The sequence below is a fragment of the Miscanthus floridulus genome, chromosome 17, assembly GCF_019320115.1.
Source record: "Miscanthus floridulus cultivar M001 chromosome 17, ASM1932011v1, whole genome shotgun sequence".
Lineage (NCBI taxonomy): Eukaryota > Viridiplantae > Streptophyta > Magnoliopsida > Poales > Poaceae > Miscanthus > Miscanthus floridulus.
In genome coordinates, this window is record NC_089596.1 from 61,457,315 (window position 1) to 61,473,752 (window position 16,438).

At 36.9% G+C, this 16,438-nt stretch overlaps 1 pseudogene; it reads right to left on the reverse strand.

The window, feature by feature from the left end:
- Window positions 1–11,471: 11,471 nt before the first annotated feature.
- The window catches only part of LOC136515685 (uncharacterized), a 36,925-nt pseudogene continuing 31,958 nt past the window's right edge, over window positions 11,472–16,438 (reverse strand).

The window sequence follows — 16,438 nt, forward strand, 5'->3', positions numbered from 1 at the left end:
AGGTCTCCTCAACCGTTCATTCATCTCCTCTGTGATCTTCCTTGGCACATGCTCTAGGATCAGGTTCGGCTCCAACTCATCTTGCGCTGAAAAAAGTTGCTTGTAAAAATCCAGAGCAACCTCTTCCAACTCTTCCTGCTGCACTGCCACCGACCCATCCTCCCTTTTCAGCGTAGAGATTTTATTCCGTTGTGCCCGTGCTCGAGACTTAGCCTGAAAAAGAGCAGTGTTCCGATCACCATCTCTTAGCCAGTCAACTCTCGCTCTTTGCTTCTCCATAATCTCCTCCCTGGACAGCATTTCAGAAATTCGCGCCATAATTTGTTTTTCTCTTCTAGAGGGTCCCGAACGGAAGGAGCGCCCTCTCTCCTCCTCCAACTCACGTCGCAGCCGTGCTAAGGTTATCTTGACTGAACCAAAAACGTTGCAGTCCCAATCTTGCAGTTTGGACTGAACTTCTTTCAGTTTTCCTTGCACGCCTCCCAGCGGTAAAACTTCCGATTGCAGCCCCCAAGCATCACGAATGAGCGCCATATAGCTTGGTTCTCGCTGCCACATGTTCTCGTACCGAAAATTCCTCTTTCTCCGTCTCCTAGATAGCGAATGCTCCATGCACTCCACCACAGATCCACAGTGATCCGATATCGTGTTCTGAATATGCCACACCTTCGCTTCTCTGAACATATCCAGAAAGGGTGTGGTCGCCAACCCACTATCGAGCCTCACCTTCACATTGTGGTCAGCCTCCTGACGATTATCCCATTTAGGGCGCGTTTAGTTCCCAAAACTTTTTGGGTGTAGATACTGTAGCACTTTCGTTTGTATTTAGTAATTAGTATCTAATTATGGACTAATTAGGTTCGAAAGTTTCATCTCGCGATTTCTCATCCAACTACGCAATTAGTTTTTTTTTTGTCTACATTTAGTACTCCATACATACGCCGCAAGATTGGATGTGACACTTTGAAAATTTTTTGAAACTAAACAGTCCCTTATATGGAAGGGCAATGAACCCCAAATCTGTGAAGCCGCGAATAGACACTGCCTCACAGAAGCCCTCTCTGCCGATGCCGAGCTCCGTCTCCGTGACGACCTCGTTCGTTGGGGTTGGAGTGTGTTATTCTGACCCAGAAAAAGTAGTTTGTTAGGCCTTGGGAGCCACGGACACTTTTAATAAAATACAGCGGCTTCCAGAATGGGACACATTGATGATGGTTGATGGCAGAGGTTAGTTTCAAAGTCAACTTGAGCTCCGTGGCTCCCAGCAGAAGAAATTCCAGTGGAATTGAGCTTGCAGTGTGCTGTCTTGTAGTTCCGTTCCGTGTCGCTTTTCACATGAACGCACGGTACATTTGTACGTACATGCTGAGGAAGCGAAGGAACCTTTGAACGGTACTACGCGCGGGTTTGCCCCACCTGGCATGGACGGCGCACGCAGATGATCAGCTCAGCACCGCCCCACGGTACACACATTTGTACGTATATATGCATGCCCGTCGGCTGTCGCCGCCGGTCCGGTCATCCGGTCAGTCAGCCAGTCAGCCGGTCGTACGGTCGGCGGCAATGGGAACGCGCCGAGAGAAGTTGCGGGCTAGTAAGTAGATTCTCGCCTGCGCTGCTGCCTTTTATCATGGGTGCGCCGTGCGCGCGGTGGGCCGGCCGGTGGTCAAACCATGCATCGTGGATTCTCCTTTCTTCGGTGGCTTTCCGTTCGTTTACCCTGAGATTTGACTTACGCTGAAACGTTATGGGAGAAAAACACTATTTTATAATTGAAAAGTAGCTCCAGCGAACAGGAATGGCAGTCCCTGTGCCAGTGTACCTGGACGACGGGGCAGGGGCACCCTCGCCTCACCTACTGCTGCTGGGATGACGACGAGCCTAGCCCGGCCACTACACTACTCCCCGGATGGACCAGGCGGATGGAAGCCAATCCGGCTAGACCGTCGTGCATCACATTGATGATTTGACTGTCCGCTAGCTACCACGGTATAGCGTGTGCACACCTCTAAGAGGCTCAACTAATCGCCGCGCGCATGCAGTTCGGTTTCAACGGGTTAACGTTAACACGACTGTGTCAAATTACATTACATTGCATCGACCATTCGACCTGCTGCATGCGTATACGGAGTAGCAACTGTATAATAATCTCAAGTCCCAGACGATGATATGACTTGTTAAGATGACAGTGGCCACGGTATAGCGTGTGCTAGCTAGTATTTCTAACGGTTGACACTGTGCGGTAGTACCAGTGACCCGAGCACTGACGACGGCAAAAGCTTTCCTTTTTCTTTTCTACCGTGCTCGCCTCGCCATCGCTGCCCAGCTCACAAAGTCACGCCCAGAAAGTGACCCTTACACCCATAGCTTTGCACTGGCAAATACGAGTACTCCTAAGTGACAATTGCTTCAATTAATTCTTGCATTGCGATGCGCGTCCAGTTCCGGCTCCCAGGCTGCGAGTGCGAGAAATAAAACCGCGATCGAATTACCAGATCCCGGACAAGTAACCTGCAGGACTGGAATACGCTGCAGCCTCCGTGGTACTGTAAATTTTTCACGCGTCCGGGCCGCGTGTGTTCCTCGTGCTGGAAGGAATCTACAGTACCGACGACGTGGCGCTACCTACCTCTCTGTGTCGCTGGGGGTGGTAGGTGACAGCAATAATTCGTCCTGATCCCGACCCCGACCCCGACCCCGACCCCCGACCCCGATCTGCACCCGCTGCTTGTGGCGGTGATCGTTTGGGCGGAGGCGGAGACACCAGAGAAGGGTTGGTGTCATGGTGTGGCGGTGGCCAACTGGCGATGGCCGGGGACGGGCGGGCCTCCCATTCCCATCGTTGTTCTCTTTCCGCTTTTTCTTCTTCTGCTGCTGATGATCCCGGCGTAATCGCGTTTGGTGGCAGGTGTTGGGTGCCGGACCGTGACACCAAGCATACATTTTTCACGGGTTATAATTAGGGATGAAAATGGTACCGATATTATATTTAGAGGGGTTGAGATCTGTCCGTATCCGAGTACGGATATACCGTATCCGTATCCAAATACTTAAATTGCATATTTATGATGTCGATATCCCATCGTATCCTATCCGATATAGTTGACACTATCCGTATTCGAATCCGAATCCGAATCCGGACAAAAATATGAAAATAAATATAATATCGGTGATATCTGTTTATATCCTATCCGTTTTCATCTTCCTTGCCCCTGCGTACGTGACGTCAGCCCAAGTCAATACCTAATATTAGCCTAAGGCCATGTTTAGATCGCAAGTTTTTTCACTCTCTCTCCATCACATCAAATCTTTAGACACATACATGGAGTATTAAATGTAGATAAAAAAATAACTAATTACACAGTTTGATTGTAAATTAAGAAACGAATCTTTTGAGCCTAGTTAGGCCATGATTAGACAATAATTATCAAATACAAACAAAAATACTACAGTGCCAAATACTGATTCCTAACCTTAATATAAAGCAGGCCTAAGAGAGAAAGTGCGGTCCACGTAAGCATTCATGAGTGAAGGACAATAGTAGGTGTCACTAGAGTCTCCCAACGTATGCAGTCATCGTCTATCTGCTTCCTATCCCATCATCCAACAGGCTGCAACTTTTTGTCAGCCAAAGAAAGCAAGGTGATCGAGTGGCTTCCTTGCCCCATCGCGCTCCTAAGTGCTGCCTTGTTCTTTTGTCAGACCAGGCTATTGCTTTCAATCTACGAGGCCACTGTTAAGGGGAGGTTTGGTTGTCCTGTCCCATTAAATATAGACTAATTATAAAATTAATTGCATAGTTTGTGACTAATTTATGAGGCGAATCTTTTAAGACTAATTAGTCCATGATTTGACAATGTTTTACTACAGTAAACATATGCTAATGACGGATTAATTAGGCTTAAAAATTCGTCTCGTGGAGTACTGACGGATTATGTTATTTATTTTTTTATTAGTATCCGAATACTCCATACAACATCCTCCCGATATATCTCCTAAATTTTAGTCACCTGATCCTAACACTCTCTAAATGTGATATATCAGTTTAGTGAGGATGTGAAAGATGAAGCAGTACGCCAGCGTGATGCATTGGGGAAGCCCGGTTTGAGCTGAGGAGCTGAGGACGACGCCACGACGGCGACAGATGTCGCCGGGCCGAGGTTGCGCCGAGAGCCCACCCGTCGAGGACTTACGTGTGTATTGACACTCGAGGCTGATGCTTCATCATATCATCCGGTATGTTGATCCATCCATTGATGGCGTGTGTTATATATATATATATATATATATATATATATATATATATATATATATATATATATATATATATATATATATATATATATATATATATATATATATATATATATATATATATATGGAGAGGCTATTCAGTAGCCGGCTACAGAATAAGTTATTCTGTAGCCACCTTCATTTACCATAATTTTATATACTAATTTACCGTAATGTCAATACATATTTACGATAGTTGGGTTACTATAAAACACGGGGATATTTACCATAAAATTATATTAAACCACTTAGTAAGGAGTTACTATAATCTCGTAAATTAACATAGTAATTATCGTAACTCAAAGTAGCTACAGAATAAGTTATTCTGTAGCCAGCTACAGGATAGTAGTTCTATATATATATATATATATATAATATATATATATATATATATATATATATATATATATATATATATACACATACATATATATATATATATGTATATACATATATATATATATGTATGTATGTATATATATATATATTTATATTTAGAATTAAAGGGATTTACTTATATTGTCAAGTTTAAAAAGTTTGTCTCAGTCAAAGACTTTACTTATAATGGAAACTTTAGACAGTCAGATTCAATATTATGAGCAAAAGCTAAGCAAAATTCATGATGAATATAAAACCTCTATGATATGTAAATGGTCTGCTATAAGAGAAAAAGAATTATTCTTTAGACGAGAAATATGTAGACTTGATAATATCAAGAAAGAGAGAGAATTAAATAATAAATATTTTACAACACCTGTTGTGATAAAGAAACAGGAAGATGAGTTAAAAACTAAAGATGAAGAGACTCACAAAGTTAAAGAAGTTGTGCAGACAAATAATATTGAATACATTATCAGTAAAGAAGAGCAATGGGAAATTAATAATAAACTATTATTAGAAAGTTATGAAGAAGAAGTAAATAATGCTGAAAGTTACCAAGATTTTATAGACTCTTTAGATGTTGAAGAGTTACCCAATCTTGATAATGCTATGGAAGGGTTAGATATAATATCTGAAGATATTAATAGTTCAAAAGAAATAAAAATAGAATTAATGAATCAAGAAGACTGTGAACATGATTGGATAAAAGGAAGAGGTGATTATAATATAAAATGTACTTTTTGTATATTCTACCCAAGTCAAGAAAATAGACTTACATGTATTAAATGTTTAAAGCAAGCATGTGCTTCATGTCTAAGAACCAATAACCAAAAATGGAGAAAAGAAGTAGAACTAGAATCAGATAATAAATTATTAGCAAGTAGAGTCAGAAATTTAGAGAATAGAATAAATAGCTTAGAAGCAGAATTAGAAGAGTTAAGATGTAAGGTAGAGCTCAATGAAGTAAATAAGATCGAAGAAAATGAAAGAGGCATGACCGAGTTAAAGGATCAAGCCATATCAAATAGAAAAAATGATAAAGCTATACAATTAAAAGAAGCCATAATAAACTTTGGTAGCAAATATATAGTTAAATTATCATTTAAAGAAATTATAGGAATAAGAATACCTATAAAAGTAAAATTAACGCCTAATATCTCTTATAAAATATTAGCGCTAGTAGACACCGGTTGTACAAAAAATATTATACATGATAAATATTTTGTAAAGTGTCCAGAAATAGTTCATACAATAGATCAAGATAAAGCAGAAATATCTACTGATATGTCTGGGATAAAAAAGGTTCATAATCAACTAGCTTATGATGTTGAAGTACAAATAAATAACACAAAATATATAATGGATGAAATTACAATAAGAGATCTATCTATGATACATGATGATATGATATTAGGATTAAGATTTCTACAGTTCTCTTTACAAACAACAATCATACATGAGCAAAGAATAACATTTATTCCTTATCAAGACAATGTTCCATATATAACAGAAGTGCGAAAGACTATAAATTCTACTTCAGGAAAGACCAATTTAGAACTCCAAGGATTTGATAAAAATGTTCCTGATAATTATATAGATGAGGAGCTAGGTGAATTTATAGAAGAATTTCATATAGCAAATTCATGCATAGAATGTATCAGTTTGCAATCATTAGCACTAAATTGGTATAGAGACATAAAATCTAAAAAGGATATAGATAAAATTGTAACAAGATTAGAAGATATCCAGATAATAGGAGAAATACCAATGAAGCATTGGGACAAGAATGGTATATTATGTAAAATTAACATAATAAATCCTGACCATATAATTAAGACAAGTCCTATAGAAGCAACACCTAAAGATATAGAAGAATTTAAGATGCATATTGAAGAATTACTAAAATTAGAAGCTATAAGAGATAGCCGAAGTCCTCATAGATCAGCTTCATTTATAGTTAGAAATCATGCTAAAATAGCCAGAGGAAAGTCAAGAATGGTTATCAATTATAAAAGACTAAATGATAATACCATAGATGATGCTTATAATATTCCAAATAAGCAAGAATGGATAAATAGAATACAAGGTAGTAAATATTTTTTCAAAATTTGATTTAAAAGCTGGGTTTTGGCAAGTAAAAATGGCAGAAGAATCAATAGAATAGACTGCTTTCACATGTCCTCAAGGTCATTTTGAATGGTTAGTAATGCCCTTAGGATTAAAAAATACCCCTGCTTTATTTCAAAGAAAAATGCAAAATATTTTTAATGAAAATCAAGAATTCATATTGGTTTATATTGATGATTTATTAGTATTCTCAAAATCCTATAAAGAACATATAGCTCACTTGGAAACCTTCTTTAGAAAGGTAGAACAGCATGGGTTAATATTGATTAAAAAGAAAATGGAGATATGTAAGGAAAAGATAAACTTTTTAGGTCATAAAATAGGAGAGGGAAAAATCTATTTACAAGATCATATTGCAAAGAAAATCTTAGAATTTCCGGATGTCATGAATGATAAGAAAACCCTGCAGCAATTCTTAAGAATAGTCAATTATGCTAAAAATTATATTGAAAATTTAGCTAAGTTAGCTGGTCCATTGTATGCAAAATTAAGAAAAAATGGACAAAAACATTTTAATTCTGAAGATATAAAGTTAGTAAGAACTATTAAAGAAAAAGTCAAAGATTTAAAACCCCTAGAGTTACCTTTAGATGATAATTATTTTATTATAGAAACAGATGCATCTAAGTTAGGATGGGGTGCAATATTAAAACAAAAACCACACAAGTACTCTCCAAAGTTAGAAGAACAAATATGTAGGTATGCTTTAGGAAAATATAAGTTAAAAGCAATAAATAATACAGATAGAGAAATTCTGGCTATTATAAATGCAATAAATGCTTTTAGACTATATCTAGAATTTAAAGAGTTCACAGTTAGGACAGACTATGAAGCTATATGCAGATACTATAATAAAGTAAATAGTAAGAAAAGTTCAACTAGGAGATGGATTTTATTTGAAGATATTATTACTGGAAACGGATATAAAGTAATATTTGAGCATATAAAAGGCAAAGATAATACATTGCCTGATATATTTTCACGATCTTCTATTTTGCAGGAATGAAGAGAGGAACAAGCCCTATTGGGGGTGAATGTTTCAATTTCGGAACTGAAAATAAGTTAAGAATATTTCCGCCTAATACTTATAAATTCAAACCTAGAGACCATATTATTCTAGATGATATACAAGAATACATTCTAGACAATTTTTGGTTCTAATATAATAATAAAAGAGAAGATAAAGGATATATGCTAGCAATATTAAATAGTTTGGCTGAATATTTTCATATGATCAATGGAAAGATACAACCGAAAGAATCATCTATCAATATAGAGAAAAGACCCATATATGTTATATATAGGGGAAAGACACCAGGAATATATGTAACATTTGAATCAATTATAGCTCAACAGGTAGAAAGAGAAAATGATGGAGGTGTTTCATGGAAAAAATATTCAGATATTGATCAAGCTCTCTCATATGCAAGAAGTATTTTGGGAGTAAATTATTTCATAGAACCAGCAGCAAAGGATTATATTAAAAAATATAAAAGGGCAAAAGATGTGAAGATAAATTTGCCAAGTGTTAATATAAGAGAAGAAGGACATTCAAGGGTATCCACATATAAAGATGTTGTGAAAAGAGACACAGAATCATTGAATGAAGAAGTTCTTGAGAAAAAAAATAAAAGAAAGACTTGAAGCAAGAATTTTTTATTGAAGAAAGATATAAAAGAAGAAGTCTTACAAGAAGTAAGACATGAAATAAATGAAAAACTTGAAAATATAAGGAAAGACTGAAGAAAATATTAAGAAAGACTATGACTCAAAAATGAATATACAGATATCTGATGACGATGATAATGATGATGAGATGTTGGATATCTGTGGTCATGGACAAAGACCAGAATATTAGATTTCAATATGATGAAAAGAATATCGTAACTTGTTGTCCTGGTATGAAATATGGCAACCTGAAGAAGTGGACAACGAAGAAAATATTGAAGAGTCATTATAGACTTAGTTCAATATCAATATATTGCATATAAGAAATATACTCCTTATGTTGATAAGGTGTTATCAACAATTTGTCTGGGGGAAGAGATAATAAATAACAATACCGCATGCCTATTCTTGATTTGATGTTTGCAACATCAATCATTAGGGCGTGGAAGACCATGCCAAAGAATATCCAGAAGGATACAACTGTGCGCGAACAACGCAAAAGGAATATACAGTCACTCTACTGTAGCCAGGATAATTATTCTCTGTCCAGCTGTCCAGGCAACAGAAAGAAGGAATAATTGAAGACTTAAGCACGAAGGCTCCTCAGACGATGACTTCGCCTCGAAGGAACTTCAGACGATAAGGCTCGCTCCTTCAGATGATAAGCATGAAGGACGCTCCTTCTATACTATAAAGGGGGATGCCGGGGGCATACATTCATCATCGGCATTCAGCATCAGAGCGAACCACCAGACACCGAAGACACCCACTCCACCAACTCTCCACCCACACACATACACATAAAGATATGATCTCAGGAGCACTCTGAGAATCAATCCACCATTAGTAGTAATCACACACCACCGCTGTATCACTCCACCTTTGTAAATTAGAGAATAAAGGAGGTCCCCGTGATTCATCCTGCGCTTGTAAGGTAATCCCTAAGGTTTGTGCTAAGTGCTTGGGGTTTCCCGAAAGGGAAAGCCGTATGTAAGCTTGCTCTGTGGAAATGAATTAAGCTTTTCCTGTTTAATCCCTGCCTTCCTTAAGCTCGTTCATATGGGGCGATGTCTCTATGCTAGGGACCCTAGAGGAGAAACCTCTGCGTGTGTTGTTCTCGTGTTAGCCCTAGTAGCGGCGTTTGTAGAGAACCCTGTGTGCGCAGAGAAGTGTTCCCCTTGGGTGGAACTGCCTGGGGAGACGATAGAGCCTGAGTCCTGTGTGTTCATGGCTGGGGATAGCAAGGGAGTAGACCGGGTTAGTCTAGTTCTGAAGCTAAGTTAGTGATGCATACGGTGAGTACCGAGTAGGACTGTCACAAGCATAGTACGCACGACCGGCTAAATTGTTGGTCTCGCCAGCCTGCAAAAGATCCTTAGAAATATCCATCCGCATACACATATTCACTAAGCACCAGATTAGCTAATCGCGAAAGCGACATATCAATATTTATATTCACTAATCACTCACTCGCTCATCCGTCATCCATAAAATATTTGAGCATGAAAGCAACACTTGCAGAGGCCCCGTGCCTTAAATAGTGAAGTGGTTGAGCCACTCCCGGTGAGTGCTCGGGCACTGTTCATATCCCGAATTTGAATAGTGAACACGAATTTAAATAGTGAAATCTGAATAGTGCTGTGAATTGTAACTCGAGAATTTTAAAATTTGAATCTTGAGTTCGAGTTCGTCCGTAATAACCAGTAGCGTCTTATAGTGGACGGGTACGGGTACACGGATTATTATGGACTAACTCGGAACTCAAAGTTCAAATTTTAAATGCTCGAGTTACTATTCATAGCACTATTCGAATTCAGATTCACTATTCAAATTCACGGCTACTATTTAAATTCGGGATATGAACAGTGCCCGAGCACTCACCGGGCGGCTCAACCACTTTACTATTCAAGGCACGAGGCCTCTACAAGTATGGACGAGACGTTCGCTTTCGAGCGCGAATATTTTATTGACGCTGGATGAGCGAGCGAGTGATTAGCGAATATAAATATTGATATGTCGCTTTCGCGATTAGTTAAGCTAGTGCTTAGTGAATATGCTTATGCGGATTATTTCTAAGGATCTTTTGCAGGCTGGCGAGACCAACAATTTAGTCGGTCGTGCGTACTATGCTTGTGACAGTCCTACTCGGTACTCACCGTATGCATCACTAACTTACTTCAGAAGCTAGACTAACCCGGTCTACTCCCTTGCTATCCCCAGCCACGAACACATAGGACTCAGGCTCTATCAGTCTCCCTAGGCAGTTCCACCCAAGGGAACACTTCTCTACGCACACAGGGTTCTCTATAAATGCCGCTACTTAGGGCTAACACGAGAACAACACACGCAGAGGTTTCTCCTCTAGGGTCCCTAGCATAGAGACAGTCGCCCCATATGAATGAGCTTGAAGGAAGGCAGGGATTCAAACAAAAGCTTAATTCATTTCCACAGAGCAAGCTTACATACGGCTTTCCCTTTCGGGAAACCCCAAGCACTTAGCACAAACCTTAGGGATTACCTTACAAGCGCAGGATGATCACGGGGACCTCCTTTATTCTCTAATTTACAAAGGTGGAGTGATACAGGTGGTGTGTGATTACTACTAATGGTGGATTGATTCTCAGAGTGCTTCTGAGATCATATCTTCATGTGTATGTGTGTGGGTGGAGAGTTGGTGGAGTGGGTGTCTTCGGTGTCTGGTGTTCGCTCGATGTTGATGCCTGTATGAGCTTCTTCGATGATCAATGAATGCGCCCGGCGTCCCGCTTTATAGCATGGAGGGAGCGTCCTTCGCGCTTATCTTCTGAGTTCCTTCGAGGCGAAGTCTTCAATTATTTGATTGAGGAGCCTTCGTGCTTAAGGAAGCGGCCGACGTCTTCAATTATCATCCTACTGTTGCCTGGACAGCTGGACAAGAATAATTGTCCTGGCTATAGTAGAGTGACTGTATATTGCCTTTTGCGCTGTCCTTCCATCGCGCACAGGATAGTATCCTTCTGGATATTCTTTGGTATGGTCTTCCACGCCGAATGATTGATGTTGCAAACATCAAATCAAGAATAGGCATGCGGTATTATCTCCATGGCATGTATCTCCATGGCATGTATCTCTTCCCCCAGGACAAATTGTTGATAAACCTTATCAACATAAGGAGTATATTTCTTGTATGAATATATTGATATTGAACTGAGTCTATATTGACTCTTCAATATTTTCTTCGTTGTCCACTTCTTCAGGTTGCCATATTTCATACCTAGGACAACAATTCACGATATTCTTTTCGTAATTGACATTCTTTGCCATAACTTGGCTTTATTAGTCTGCCAACTTCTCTTTGTATTATACTATATCTTCCATAGTATTCTCTCAAGAATACTTTTATTATTTTATTTTAGGTACATCATATAATATTCAGAAGCAAATTTGGTATTCCCTTCTAATTCTTTTGCTTCACTGAAAATTCTCCAATTATCATGGTTCGTGTCTTTTATGAACAACTCTTCATAATTTTGCCATGAGTCTGAATTCCATGTAGTAGGAAATTTGTATGATCCCTTTGTAATATATATATCATGGCATGCTGGTCTTATTGGTTGTGTAAATTTTGGGGGATTAGAACAAAACTTAATTTTGTATCTACCTTGAATGCATGCTAATTTCTTACAAGCTTCTTTGATAGCTATTCCAAGGTCTGATTGGAGTATCTCTTCAAGTGTACCATATATATCATGAACTAATCCATGATCAATAATAGTCTGCAAAGATATATCATCTCCAATATTTCTTTGTATACTTCTGAAATATTTTAAATTTATATCAGCCTTCAATATTAAGAATCTTTGATGAGGCTTAACAATTAATTTATCATCAAGATGAAGTAAAGGAAAAGTATTTGCATTCACAATTATTCCTAGATGTCTTTCTTTACCTTGGTATAATTTCATAAAGTATTTTTGTATATCATGAAAGGTTTTGTAATGCCTTTCAGCATATTTCTTCCAAATTATATCTTTAACATCACGAGTAAAGTATGACAAAGTTTGTTCAGTCTTAAAACTTAATCTAGGAATGAGAAACTCTTGTGGAATATTGTTTAAATATTTGTTTCTTTTTCCTCTAGAATTACTTCCTTTTCTGATTGCACTTTATTTTCTTCATATATTATTTTAGCTTCTGAGTTCTTTTTCATATCGCTTTGCTGTTTTAAACATGACATGCATGCTTGTCTTAAGCATAGCCTACATGTTGCTCTTTTTGCTGGATCTTGATAATATATGCAAAATACACATTTTATATTAGGATCGCCTTTTTTATGATCCCACTTGTGTTCGCAGTTTATTTGATCCATCATTTCTATTTTTAATCCTGCTAACTCATCAATTAAATCTAACTCTTCATCACTTGATTCTTTTTCTTCATTCATATTCTATTTCATCTGTCTCTATAATTGAATATATTGATTCATCGTCCATTATATCATCATCACAGACTAAGATATTTTCATTCACACTATCTATTATTTGAACCTTTTCTTGTTCTTCTTGCTTATTGGAATACCTTTTCTTGTCTTTGTTAGGACATGTTTTGCTTAAGTGATCTGGCGAGTTGCAGATAAAGCATCTACATGAACTATCATAATTTTTTCTAGGATTATATCTTCTTACATTCCTTTTGTGGAGGAATGGAGCTCTATTGTCTGATCTTCTAAGGAAATAACGTCTCTTTGTCTTTACATTTCCTTTCTTATAATTCTTAGGATATTTCTTATTTCTAGATCTCTCTTCTCCATATGTCAATGGTATTTGAACTATTTTATTGCAAAAATTATAGTCTGATTGCTTCATTGATCTTTGGGCTTGTATAGTTGGTGCATATTTTTCTTAACTGTTTGAAAACGAATGTTATAGCCTGAGAGATATTATATTCTTTACCAATAGTTTCCTTTTTATATTCTTCTAATATCATAGAACCTAAAGGCTCTGGTAATTTATTAAAATATTTTTCTACTATACCTTGGTTATAGCCTTGCTTGGCAGTAGTAGCATTATACAAATAGTGTTGAGAAAATTCTTTTATTCCTTTCCAGCTTGTCAGTGACAATTTTTCTATTTCTTTTAATCTTTCATTCTGTAATACAGTAAATCCTAATTCAGGATCTTCACCTATTACAATGCTTGATATAATATTTGCAAAATTATATGGATTACTACCAGCCATTTTTAATTGGGCATAATGGTTAGGGAAAGCTTCTACCCATTGTTCCCATAATACTTTGACTGATTCATCCTAAAAATGTTTCTAAATATGTAATCATATCTTCTACTCTATTTCCAATATTATGCTGATTTTGTATATACTTTTGGACTATCAATCCTTTCCATATGCTAATTATATTTGACCAATCTATAGGATCATGTGCTGCTAAATTTAGTATAGCACCATCACTTTTATAATTCTGGAATTGCACCTTCTTTTCAAATTCTCTTCTTTTTGAACCCATATGCTTATATTGTCCAGGTATATATCTATATGCAGGTTCTTCTTTTTCTGGTGGCCAAGTTCCTAGGTTTTCTAGTTGGTCTCTCACTTTCTCCTTCTATCTTTATTTCAGGACCTCGTCTTCTTTTTGATGTACTTGGATCTATTTCCATTGCTTCTATGGCATTATTTTTAGGCAACTCTTTATTTTCTAAGGGGTTTATGAGAGTTATTGAGTTATTACTGCATATCTCAATTGTATCTTCATCCTCTTCTTCATAGCTTTCTAGTAAGAGCTTATTATTAATTTCCCATTGCTCATCTTCGCTTATATCATTATCTTCTATGTCATTTATCTTATCCTTGCTATGTTCTAATTCTTTTTGGACTTCCCTTACCCTGTTATCTATTTGTTTTGACACAAGTCATTTTTCTTTATTGGAATGCTAAATTTCTTAGCATTTAATTCTCTATCTTTCTTGATATTATCAAGTCTACATATTTCTCGTCTAAAGTAGAGTTCCCTTTCTCTTATAGCAGCCCATTTGCATATCATGGAGGTTTTATATTCATCATGAATTTTGCTTAGCTTTTGCTTATAATGATTTATTTCATTATCTATATCTAATTTTTCCATAAATTCACATATGCTATGTCCTTCTGTTTTCTTCCAATTTTGCCTCTGAACTGGATGCTTCTAAATCATCTAAACTTTGTTCTTTATAATCTACAAACCTAATACTAGTCAACCCTCTATTATTTTCATAGCTTATGTAATCTTTAGGTTGTTTTAAAATTTTTGGTTCTATTAATGAGCTTATATTCCATTCTTCTCCTGCTCTTTCTTCAGAACTTATTTTAAGAGGACTCATAAATTTTATTCCTTTAGATTGCATACTTTCTACAACATTGTTCACATTTACCTTATATCTGGTTCCACTTCTATTGGTTAACCTTCCTATAAATTCTATGCTTACTAATAAATTCGTTCCTTTAAATTCTTCATATCCTTTAGTTTGAAATCCGAATGCCATCTTATCTATAAATTCTTTAACTGGCATTATTAAGTCTGGAGCTATATATGTTATCAACATATTTTCATTCATATCACCTTCTAAAAATCCTAATGCTGCTTTATTTATTGAGTCCCATCTTTTATCTAATAAAGTTATTAGAACCTTGGTTCCTAATTTTTTCCTTGTCATTCCTTTAATTCCAATGATATACATTCCCTGATGTATATATTTATACCCTGAATATTTTAAAGCATTCTCAAATTGTTTACTAACAATTCTTAGCAGAACTGGTTCTGTCAATACACTTAATTCTACTTCTCTAGATATTCTATATAATCCATTTTTATTTTCAAACCATCCCATTTGATATATTTGTTGAGGCCTTATTTTCCTCAAAGTATCTTTCTGATATCTTTCAAGATCTCTTTCTAAGTCTATCACTTCTTCTAAGGTTTCAATATCCTCACATCCTCCTTTTAGTTTATCTTTAAAACTTAGAGGTCTTATGTCTTTATTTACTAGCTGGAGTGACTTGTCTCTTCTAGAGAGGCTCTCAGATACTTCCATCTTTCTGAATTTAAAGATCTAGTGGACTCAACTATTCCTGCTGATGATAACACAATTTCTTTGTTATGCTCAACAATATTATCAGTCTTCTTATATAGGAAAGTTATATCTTTTTTAATATAATCACTATTCTGGCTAATTCTTCCTAGAGAAACTTTACTTTCTTCTAAAATTTGTAAAGCTAATTCTAATTTATTATTAGTAGCTGAATATTGCTCTTCAAGGTGCTTATGTTCCTTTTGCAGTCTATCAAATTTTAGTTCTAGCTCGTCTTGCCTCTTTCCCCAAGATATGTAAAAGTTATGTATCAAATCAACTATTAAATTTATCTGTCCGTGAGAGGTATGCCAAGTATGTTCTTCAGAGCTATTTAGTCTGCACCTTATATTTATATTCTCTTTAGTAGTGACTGTCTTTCCTGTATTCACTTCCAAATTTAAATAATGTAACTTTTCAATCTTCAACAGATTATATTAAATCCCTTAAATTCAATATAATAACCAGGCTCTGATACCACGGGGGGTACCTTATACGGACTAACTCGGAACTCGAATTCAAATTTTAAATTCTCGAGTTACTATTCACAGCACTATTCAAATTCAGATTCACTATTCAAATTCGCGTACTATTCAAATTCGGGATATGAACAGTGCCCGAGCACTCACCGGGAGTGGCTCAACCACTTACTATTCAAGGCAAGTGTCGCTTTCACGCGCAAATATTTTATGCACGCTGGATGAGCGAGCGCTCGATTAGTGAATATAAATATTGATATGTCGCTTTCGCGATTAGCTAATCTGGTGCTTAGTGAATATGCTTATGCGGATTATTTCTAAGGATCTTTGCAGGCTGGCGAGACCAAAATTCAGCCGGTCGTGCGTACTATGCTTGTGACAGTCCTACTCGGT